Source organism: Lepeophtheirus salmonis, chromosome 1, assembly GCF_016086655.4.
Source record: "Lepeophtheirus salmonis chromosome 1, UVic_Lsal_1.4, whole genome shotgun sequence".
Taxonomy (NCBI): domain Eukaryota; kingdom Metazoa; phylum Arthropoda; class Copepoda; order Siphonostomatoida; family Caligidae; genus Lepeophtheirus; species Lepeophtheirus salmonis.
In genome coordinates, this window is record NC_052131.2 from 15,070,474 (window position 1) to 15,080,168 (window position 9,695).

The following is a 9,695-nucleotide window of genomic DNA, read 5'->3' on the forward strand; positions in this document are numbered from 1 at the left end:
CTTAACCTGCGCAGATTAATTTCCCTATAGACACAAAACTTTATTGAATCTGAACAAAAGAAATTCAGCATCATTTTAAAAACGTTGACATATAGAAGAGAACTGCGTTTTTGAAATTAATGCATGAGGGAAAGAGTGGATCGGTATCGGACTGGGGATAAATCGAACATGGCTATAATATGAGAAATAAATAGAATACACTTTAAAGGAATGGTGTTTTATACTGCCCCTCTCTAGATATCATCCATCAGGAAAATAGCGTTTACTCCTTATTTAGATATTGACCATTCTCAAATGATTAAATGTTATTCATTCTATAAGATATTAATCATAGTCTAATTCCCCTTGGTTAAAGTATTTGATGAATGTGTAAATTTCTACTTTTGAATTAAAGTGATAATGTAGAGTATTCACAAAAAGTAAACAAAAGATAACTTATTTCAAATAAAGGGACTTACTGGGAAAAAGGAGTTCAGATATTAAACCGTAATAAAGTATGTACATAGATACATAGATATTCATACAAACCTAAAATACTGCTATTAAATTTTGTAAAGGGTAGGCAAGTCAGTGTAAAATTCCTATACTCTCTAAAAAAAAAATCAAACTACTCTATTTAACATTTATTGGTACTTTTTTATGTTTTGACTGGAACACTAAATTTACAAATATGGAGGTTACAATTTGACAACATATTTTCTATGTAAACAAAATTTGCAACACAAAAATATAAAAACAACGGCTAATACCTTCTTTTTCTTTTCTTTTTTTCGGATTAAAAGACGAATTTCCAATTAAAAACAATAAATTTAAAAATATGGTCATTTTAAGCCCTTTTTGGCTATAATTTCTTGAAAAATTGGGTATTGATAATAATTTTTATATAATTTGCGTTTAAATGAACAAAAAAAAAATGTATATCCAATTCTGATAAATTATAGATGAGATGTAGATTGTGAGTAGATTGATTTGTATATTGTTTCGCAAAATTTTGAAGTACATAGACCCCATTGAATAATAAGTTTGATAAATCTATTACATAATTAGTCATTTCATGACCAAAAAAAACATCCTCTTGTATTTTATGAACAGATGCGACGTAATGCATAGATTTTGCATTCTTTCTTTCCTACAAAATTTTGGAATGAAATCACTCCATTGAACATGAATAGTGTACAAATGACCTAAAATATATTTTTCCGAGTTAGATTTTGATATGATATTTTTTTTCAAAAATTTTAAAATGGAACAACCCCATTAACTAAAATTCAAGTTGATGGATTGATAAAAATAAAGATTAAATACATAAATATTTACAAATTATTCAGTGTATATAAATATTTTCATTTACATTTAATCTGGTTCTTCACCATTATTAGATTTGATTTAATACTGATTAAATAATTATGTACTTATTTGTAAAGAATTTGTGCTTAGGTAAACTACTTTGATAATGAAAAAAACAAACGATAATAAAGAGGGAATTATGATTGAAATTAAAGCCATTATGATAAAATCTCACTTTACTTATATAAGGACTTTGTTATATAATGCCATTTGTTATGATAAATAATTATATGTGATTTTTTTATGTACAAAAAATTAGAAAAGTGGTTAGAGTTGTAGAACATATGACCTACCGAACTAAAATTAACGTGTTGACTATAAAAAATTAAAGAAGTACCAAAATATATTATAAACTTTTTGTGTTCTGTTTTCACATATTTTAAACTTGTAAATTTCGACAATGAAGGATTTATTCTTTCCTTCTCGGAGTTGATCTTATAAATTCCATAAAAAGAGTAAATTTATGGAGGTTGCATAGTTTTTATTGAGTTATTCATGGTGCCCTCAGCATCCCTACTGGGCAAAAATTGATCGTGCGGTTCTTGTTTAGCTTCTTGAATTGATAGATTCGGCAAAGAGTGAAGCAAGACTGGCCTGACTAGGCATATCATGCTGGAATAGTCGAGCCACAAAATTACTTTTCACAAATTAAATGTACTATAAAGGGCAAAATCTAAACTTCTCTCCACGAAAAATCGGAAAATATGTTGCTTTTAACAAAAACATTTCAAATATGTTGTGAAATATGTTATCAGACCCTTGTAATAAAAATAATTAGAAAAATATTTAGTAATGTTGAATACGTCAATAATTATACAAATTGATCTGAAAAGAATGATGGGGTTATCTTCAATTACATTTTTTCTAAAATTCAAGACATATTGGGGTAACTGAGATGATTTAAGCCCCCGGTTTATATGTAAATCCTTAATATACACTTTATTGTTCATCCTAGAGTGATTTTTTATTTTCATATATTACATTAAATTACATCATTTTTCAGTCATATTGCATTCAAGCTAATTGTGAAGGAGCTATAGATGTATTATTTTTACCTTTTTTTACAGTTTTTTAATTGCAACCTATTAATGGACTAAATTTATTGTACAAACAAAGATAAAATATTAAACATGTAGATATTATTAGAAATGTGGAAAAACAGCCATTCCCTGTGTTGAGCATAAAAACTAGAGCTGAAATAATGTCATAAAAAATATTATAATCCATCATGTAAGCTGATATAAGGTTCTATTTAAAATTTAAAAAAAGGAAACGAAGAATTTTAATTTAATTTTAAAACCAATTTTATTTTACTAATTAGAGCATATCCCGGCAAGAAAGAAGTAATGTGTATTTTGTGGCATTTTTTTCTCTGAAGAAGACATAATTTAGGCATTATTTTTGCCATATTTGTAATTTTGGCATATATATTTAATTACTGTGTCCTCTACGATAATTAAAAAAAATAATGACAGATTAAACTTGGCAACTAATAGATTCTTGAGTAATTGAGACTAAACCAAAAGGGTCCCCCTTCTTTCTCATATCTACTAAGGTTGTTTTTTTTACTTTCATATTTGTACTTAAAGTAGAGATCTTTAACTATATAATCAGCTATTATTTATTTGCAAATCGTATTATTCATTTTTGTACATATTATCTACAGTCCATGCATTCATTGTATTGTCGATGTCTACTATTTAAATTAATATATTTAGATTTACACAAGTTAAGGTTTGATATATGATTTTTCTTCTTTTCTCTTGACATTAATTCAAAAATCATTATCCGTCATTTTAAAAATACATACGTTTATACAGCTGATAAGATTTGGAATTGGTTCTTTTATTTACCTAAGAAATGCTACTATCTTTGTGATTTTTCTCATGATAGCGATACAATGCTTAAATATAATTCATATATATGTAGTATACATATGTAGAAGGAGCTCAAAGATAGAAAAAGTAAAGCCTTCAAATATGAAGTTTGTGTCTACCTATAACTATGGCATATGCCTCTCTAGTAGGACAATACCAGAGTTTATAAAGCTTTTTGGACATGTAACCTTCTTTGGTTAAGAAAAAAAAATTCTGGGAAACCCAAGGTTACATTAATGTCAAATGTTATAAAATAGACATAACCCAGAAAATGTCTTTCATAGATGATTTATTAAGGAATTCCCTTTGATAACCCCTAAACTAGACAAATATATATTTTGTCGACAAAATTTCAAACATATTTTGCCCTAGGATTGAGTTTGTGTGTCTCTGATTGTTTTTACTTCGAGAAACATGTTTATATTTTGAAATATTTAACTCTGTCAAAAGCACAAACGTCACTTTATTAAAGTTATTTTCATTTTTCTCAGGGGGAGGGGGAAGCTATCAGGGACCCTCTATCTCTAAACAAAGGAGAAAATGTGTTGACTAGTATATTCTATTGAATAACTTTGTAATCAGTCTGAGGGTTTTACAGTTTGTGTACTCATTTTTTACCTCAAAATCGAGGAGTCAGCTTATTATCTATAAGTAAAATATGTACAATATACAGTGGATATATAATATACTTTGTCACAATGAAATGATTGAACGTACCTCTTCCCCTATTTCCTTTTGATATTCTTCCTATGTGTTATATGATATCAAATCAGGGAGAACACATACACACTCACACAAAAACAATAAATCAATAATAATAATTACTCTGAAGTGTTCACACAAACAATCATCAATCCTGCAATAAGCACTAATGCATACTAAAGCAATTCTACTCTTATTATACTTCAGTGTTTGTCGTCGTCATTGGGATTTGGAGTGTGTTATGAAGTATTCCCCGTCCTACTACTGAAAGGATATTTTTTTCATCGCAGGCCTTTTTAGAAATGCAGTGGAGAAAGGGGGGGAGGAATTGGGGTTGCAGAAAAAAGAATTCCCTCCTATTTTTTTTAATTTTTTTCATACCTACATATGTTTGCTGATACTATTTTTTTAAATACTAATTAATTTTGCAAAAGTGATTTATATTTATTTGATCCACGATATAAAAACGAATGTATATTGTAATAACTAAAAGGTTATTTTGTTGAGGGGGGGGGGACAAAACGACAAAATGATACTATAAGTGGTGAAAAGTTTCCAAAAATACTCTCAAACAAAACTATTATCAAAAACCAACAAGCTTATGAAATAACTGTAAGAGTTTCATTTGATTTTTAATTTTTTTTTCTAATATGTTTATTATAGAGCTGGGATTCAAATATTACTCGAGCTGAAAAGGTACTTGAAAAGGTGACATAAGTTAAGAGGTTTTTTATTGTAAATTACTCCACCGCTTAGTAATTTTTTTTTTTTTTTTTTTTTTTGAAAAACTGACATTGTTTGAACTTGAACAACAGAAACTCTAAATGTGTATATGAGTCTCAAGTAATAAAGTATCTAGTTATTTATTTTCGATATCAAATAATATCTAATTATTCCTGCAAAATACAAATTTATAAATAACTATTCAAAAGAAAGGATAATGATGGCGCTAAATTAAAATATATCCATATTATAACTAGCTATTAGGCATGCCATACTATTACAGTTTAAAACTGACAGTTGGGAGTTATTTCTTGATGGCAAACTCGAAGTAAAATATGAATATCATCACCTTATTCAAACTTGACTCGACTTCAATCATCGAGATCTACAAGTCCACCAAACTCTAGAATTATCACTCGAATCTAACTTTAGTTTCTTACAATTACATCAACGTTTAAAGGCATAAAATAAATAAATTGGAAAATTCAGATAATTTAATTGTATATGAATCTAAAAAATAAGAGACTACTCTGCATCATTAACAACCAATTATGTTTAGAATAGAGTTCTAAATGACAAAACACAGCACATATTTCTAATTTATCATTATCAGGTAGTGTGTATGTTTAAATATTAATTCAATACTTAATTACGGTGCTGTATAATTGATATATTGCAAAACAAAGCTTTTCCACAGGTTTTCCTCTCATTTCTTCCAACTTTAACATTTTTTTAATCCTACTTTTACAAAAACTGTAGTTTTGGCATATTACAAGTAGTGTTTAGCGTCAGTTCAAAGAAATGACAGATATCAACAAAGTATTTATTCCTCAATATTGGAAAAGGCAGAGTATCCGTGTTGCAATGTTGAGATTTAACACTTCTTAAACATGGACAGGTTCTTTGTCTGGAGAGTCGGGAAGAAACTGGAAGAGTCTAGAGGGCAATGAATAAACAGCAACTCATGTTAATCACAAGATGAGATCATGATTATTTATTTTTTCCCTCTGTTGAACCAATTGTTTGGCAACCAAGACCATAAAATCATGGACTTCTTTGTATGGAGCGTAGTTGAGCGACATAGCAACAGATCCTCCTGCAACACAAAACCGTAGTTGATGCGTCAAAATCCGGGAGGAATTCCAGAATATGCCAAAATAGATTTTCATCAAGATATACTCCATTTACGAGGTCGAGTCAAGGCCGTTATTGACACCAAAGGTGATTAGATGGAATAATAACATTTATTTATTTTTTATTCAGCTTACAACTGGCATTGTTTGATATTAGGGATGTATTGATGCATCGGAATTGGTATCAGAATTGGCCTTTTTTGAAGTATTGGAATCGGCTCAATAATGCCGATATCTATGCAAAGTTATTTTTATGGATACTATTACTTATTTGAGTGCGTCTTTGAAGACAAAATTACGATTAAAAATCAATAAAAAAGCTATACTAGACAACGTAGTGAAGACAAATTCAAAAAAGGAAAAGAAAGGGAGCGGGAAAGTACAAAGAAAGATTATACAAATTTGCAGGTTGGTACAATAAAATTTATTGGAAAGTAAAAATTTAGAAATAATAACATTTTTAGTGCCCTATACATTTGAATTACATCATGAGTCATTCAAAAATTCCATTATGGTAGTAGTTTGGTTGAGCAGTTTACTCTGAAACCATTAAGTAACTTTGTCACTAAATATTTATTTTTGTATGTTTGTTAAATAATAGTTCAAGTAATCAGTATCTGTCCCAAGTTCAATAAAAAAGACACGAGTCCCGAATCAAGCACTGGTTTATACATATTTCAATTCCTAGAGTAAGCATATAAAACTCATTTATGAACTGGAAACAGTTCAAGACAATTTGATCTCATGTGGGACGAACTAGTAAAAATAATAGAAAATAGCCTATTTCCAGTGTTGCAAGTATTTTTTTTATCAGTGAGGCAGTTGAAATTACATCAGAGGCCGAAGTGCAAAAAGGTTGATTTTAAAATCTAAAAAAGGAGAAGTGTCAAATCCCCTAATACTTTTTTAAATTTAAATTTATTAACAAATAATTATGATTTTTTTTTCTGAACCAGAATAAATAAAAATTTTAATATTAAAAAGGTAAAATGTATTTCATGTTCTCTTCTCAAAAATGAGAGAATACAATAATAGCTTTTGAAAATTATTCCATCCGAGGCCACAACCCCAAGCATCAGTGTGTTGGCGGGATGTTTTATAGTATTGATGGGGGTAACCTCATACACCTTGTAGATAAGGTACCTGTGGTTGCAGGCATTGCAAAAATGGTCCACAGTCCATTTTTTCTTGTCTTAGATGGCCAGGACTGTGGATCGTATTTTCTTCTTCAGCCAATGAATAACCCGTTATCCCCTATCCAGTTTGCAGATTTTGACCGACTTAGTAACTAACTGACGTTTCCTTCTGACATATGAGCTCATACTTAGGTATACTGCTGCTCTGAATATTATAGTCTACGAGATACTCAACTCAACGAAAGTTTTTGCATGGACCTTGTTGAATTGATCTCGATGGTGTCCCCCAACTGTTCCGAAAACTCCTCAGTCCTCACTTTGTTCTAAAATCCACTATTGGCTTTTTCTTCAGACTTTCCCAATCCTTGATCATTTCTTCGTCTCATAAACATGTGCCTTTCTGCGATAGACAATCTCACAAATTGAGAGCACAGGTACTCCGGCACTGGGAAAGTCAGCAACTCGTCGTCTTTTTGCTATCATTTCAAACACTTGATGTTAACTAATTTGATCAAAACTAATATCATTTTAGAGATGAAGTACTGAACTTTGAAATTTCTTTTCTACGAAACCTCAAAAAATTAATTTTAGCAATGAAAAATTGGCTTTAAAATTCTTGCTGTCGTTTACTGAAGCACATATAATTAACTTTACAACCTCCATGAATTCACCTTTTTAACTGAATTTACAAGGCCAAAAAAGTTACATACGGCATAAGTTAAAATGACAAAAAATATATAGTGACGTCATCTATGGTTGTATAAAAAGTGACATCATGTAGAGGAAAAGATTACGCCAAAACAATGTATCTCATCAAGCTAATGGACACGTTGCACCAACTTTTTTAAAGCTTTATGGAGTATTGGTTTCAAAATTATAAAAACAAAGAAAAATACAGGTAAGAAGAATAATATTCTCAAAGCACGTCATGACAACAAAACCACTTACTTAAGTACAAATTAGTTTTTTTATTCATAAACAGTTTATAAGCTTATCAAGTATTGATTAAAGTTTAAGTTTAGCTTGATTAAAGTGTAAGTCTAGCTTGATTAGCACATTGTGTTATCAAAACAACACAAAAATATTACATTTACGATCGTTTTAAATATGCTCTTCATATTTGCTCGTTATTACAAAGTGTTTAAAAAACACCAAAACAGTATTCACGTTAGTATTTGAAAATAAAATATACATTAATTTTAGTGAAGATACAGATATGGTATAAATACAATCCCTCGTGTTGAAAATAATTTCAGATCCTTTGACATTTACAAAATAAAAAACACAACTCCCACAATTTTATGTAATTAATTAGAAATAATTTATTTAATTAATATTAGCTATTAATAAATGTCTGTGCCTTTCAAATTGCTCTCATTAAATTTCTAAAGACTTAATCCCTTTATTATTATTACATATGACACTAGGGAATTAATTAGGCAATAGAATACCCAATTATATAAAGAATAATAGTATATCTTTTAAGCTCTGTAATTTGTTATTAAGGGTGGAAATAAAAGAATACAAAGTTCATTCGTGTAACTCTGATTTATAATTCTTAAATAATCATTTTTTGGATCAAAACCTTGATTTGAATAGACTCTACAACAATTTGTCATGCAAATGTTTAAAAATAAACAATATGTTGCAAGTTATGTTCATTCTGTATGGAACACATAGAATCCATTTGTTTTACAACTATGGCAGAGTTACACCTGTGAGGAAAATTGTAGTGACAGGGGGGGGGTGAATAAAAGAAAAATATGGTAGAAAAATTGAGGAATAGGATTGGTCTTTGTCCATGCTCCCCACGAGTATGGTCTGCCTAAATGTAGAATATGTGCAAAATACAACCGAACAACAGGCTCAGACATACAAACCTCGATGACTTTATGATTAGATAGTTTCAAATTTTACAGTCGTTTAAAACAAAAATACATAATTACCTAGGGCCTTCAATATTTATTGGATGTTCTTCTTCGAATGTCGTTTAGATTTCATGAAGACGGGTTTTCAAAGATGACACACGCCCAAACGAACATTTTTTTTCATCTGAATGTACATTTTATTAGAAGCATTGTTTATAAACATTAAACACGTCCTCTACCTGATAATAATATATTTAAAATAAAACTAATTAGTTTTTTTCGTTATCTGGAACTCTATTCCAAAAATAATTGGTTGTTTTATAAATTACATAGCCTCTTATAGTATGTTAGATTTGTAGAAAATTAAATTATCTAAATTTTCTATGATATTTGTTTTATAGCTTTAAATGTTGATCGAATTATAATTAACATTTTAGAAAAAAAAATCATTAGCCTCCAATTCATCATTGTCTAAACATATGCTTAAGAAACTATTAAGGAAAAAAGGGAAAAGTTGAAACACTTTTCTATTTCTGCTCCCAATTTTTAAAGGTGCTTATAATAAGTATCGTAAAAAAACCTATTAGAAGCAGTAGCCTATTAATAGTGGTGTATAACTATTAACGTGATACATCATTATTAACGTGCACACATGTGATTGGGGTTCGACTCGACAACATTTACGTACGTCACGATTACGTTCGTAACGCTAGGAAATATTTTTTTTAAATGAGACTAGGATAATAATTATTGCTTATAAAAAAGTTTTCTTTACTTAAAGAAAGTTTAGCTAATATGGCTTTCAAACTGCATTTTTTATGTAACTTTTCCTAAAAAAACGTTATGGACGTTACATGAGTTGTCCCATAAACGGGTATCATAACAGCACGTTCCACCTGCCACAAATAC

The 9,695-nt window shown here is 29.4% G+C and overlaps 1 protein-coding gene across 2 annotated transcripts in view; it reads right to left on the reverse strand.

Annotated features, from left to right (window-relative positions):
• Positions 1–4,189, reverse strand: part of LOC121117626 (uncharacterized) — a 121,052-nt gene extending 116,863 nt beyond the window's left edge. The window contains exon 1 of one of the 2 annotated variants that reach the window (XM_071888289.1): positions 3,942–4,189. The gene's annotated coding sequence lies outside the window, so the exon portion shown is untranslated. The remainder of the gene's footprint in view (positions 1–3,941) is intronic. The other variant, XM_071888291.1, reaches the window with a different exon arrangement.
• Between the last annotated feature and the right edge of the window lie 5,506 nt (positions 4,190–9,695).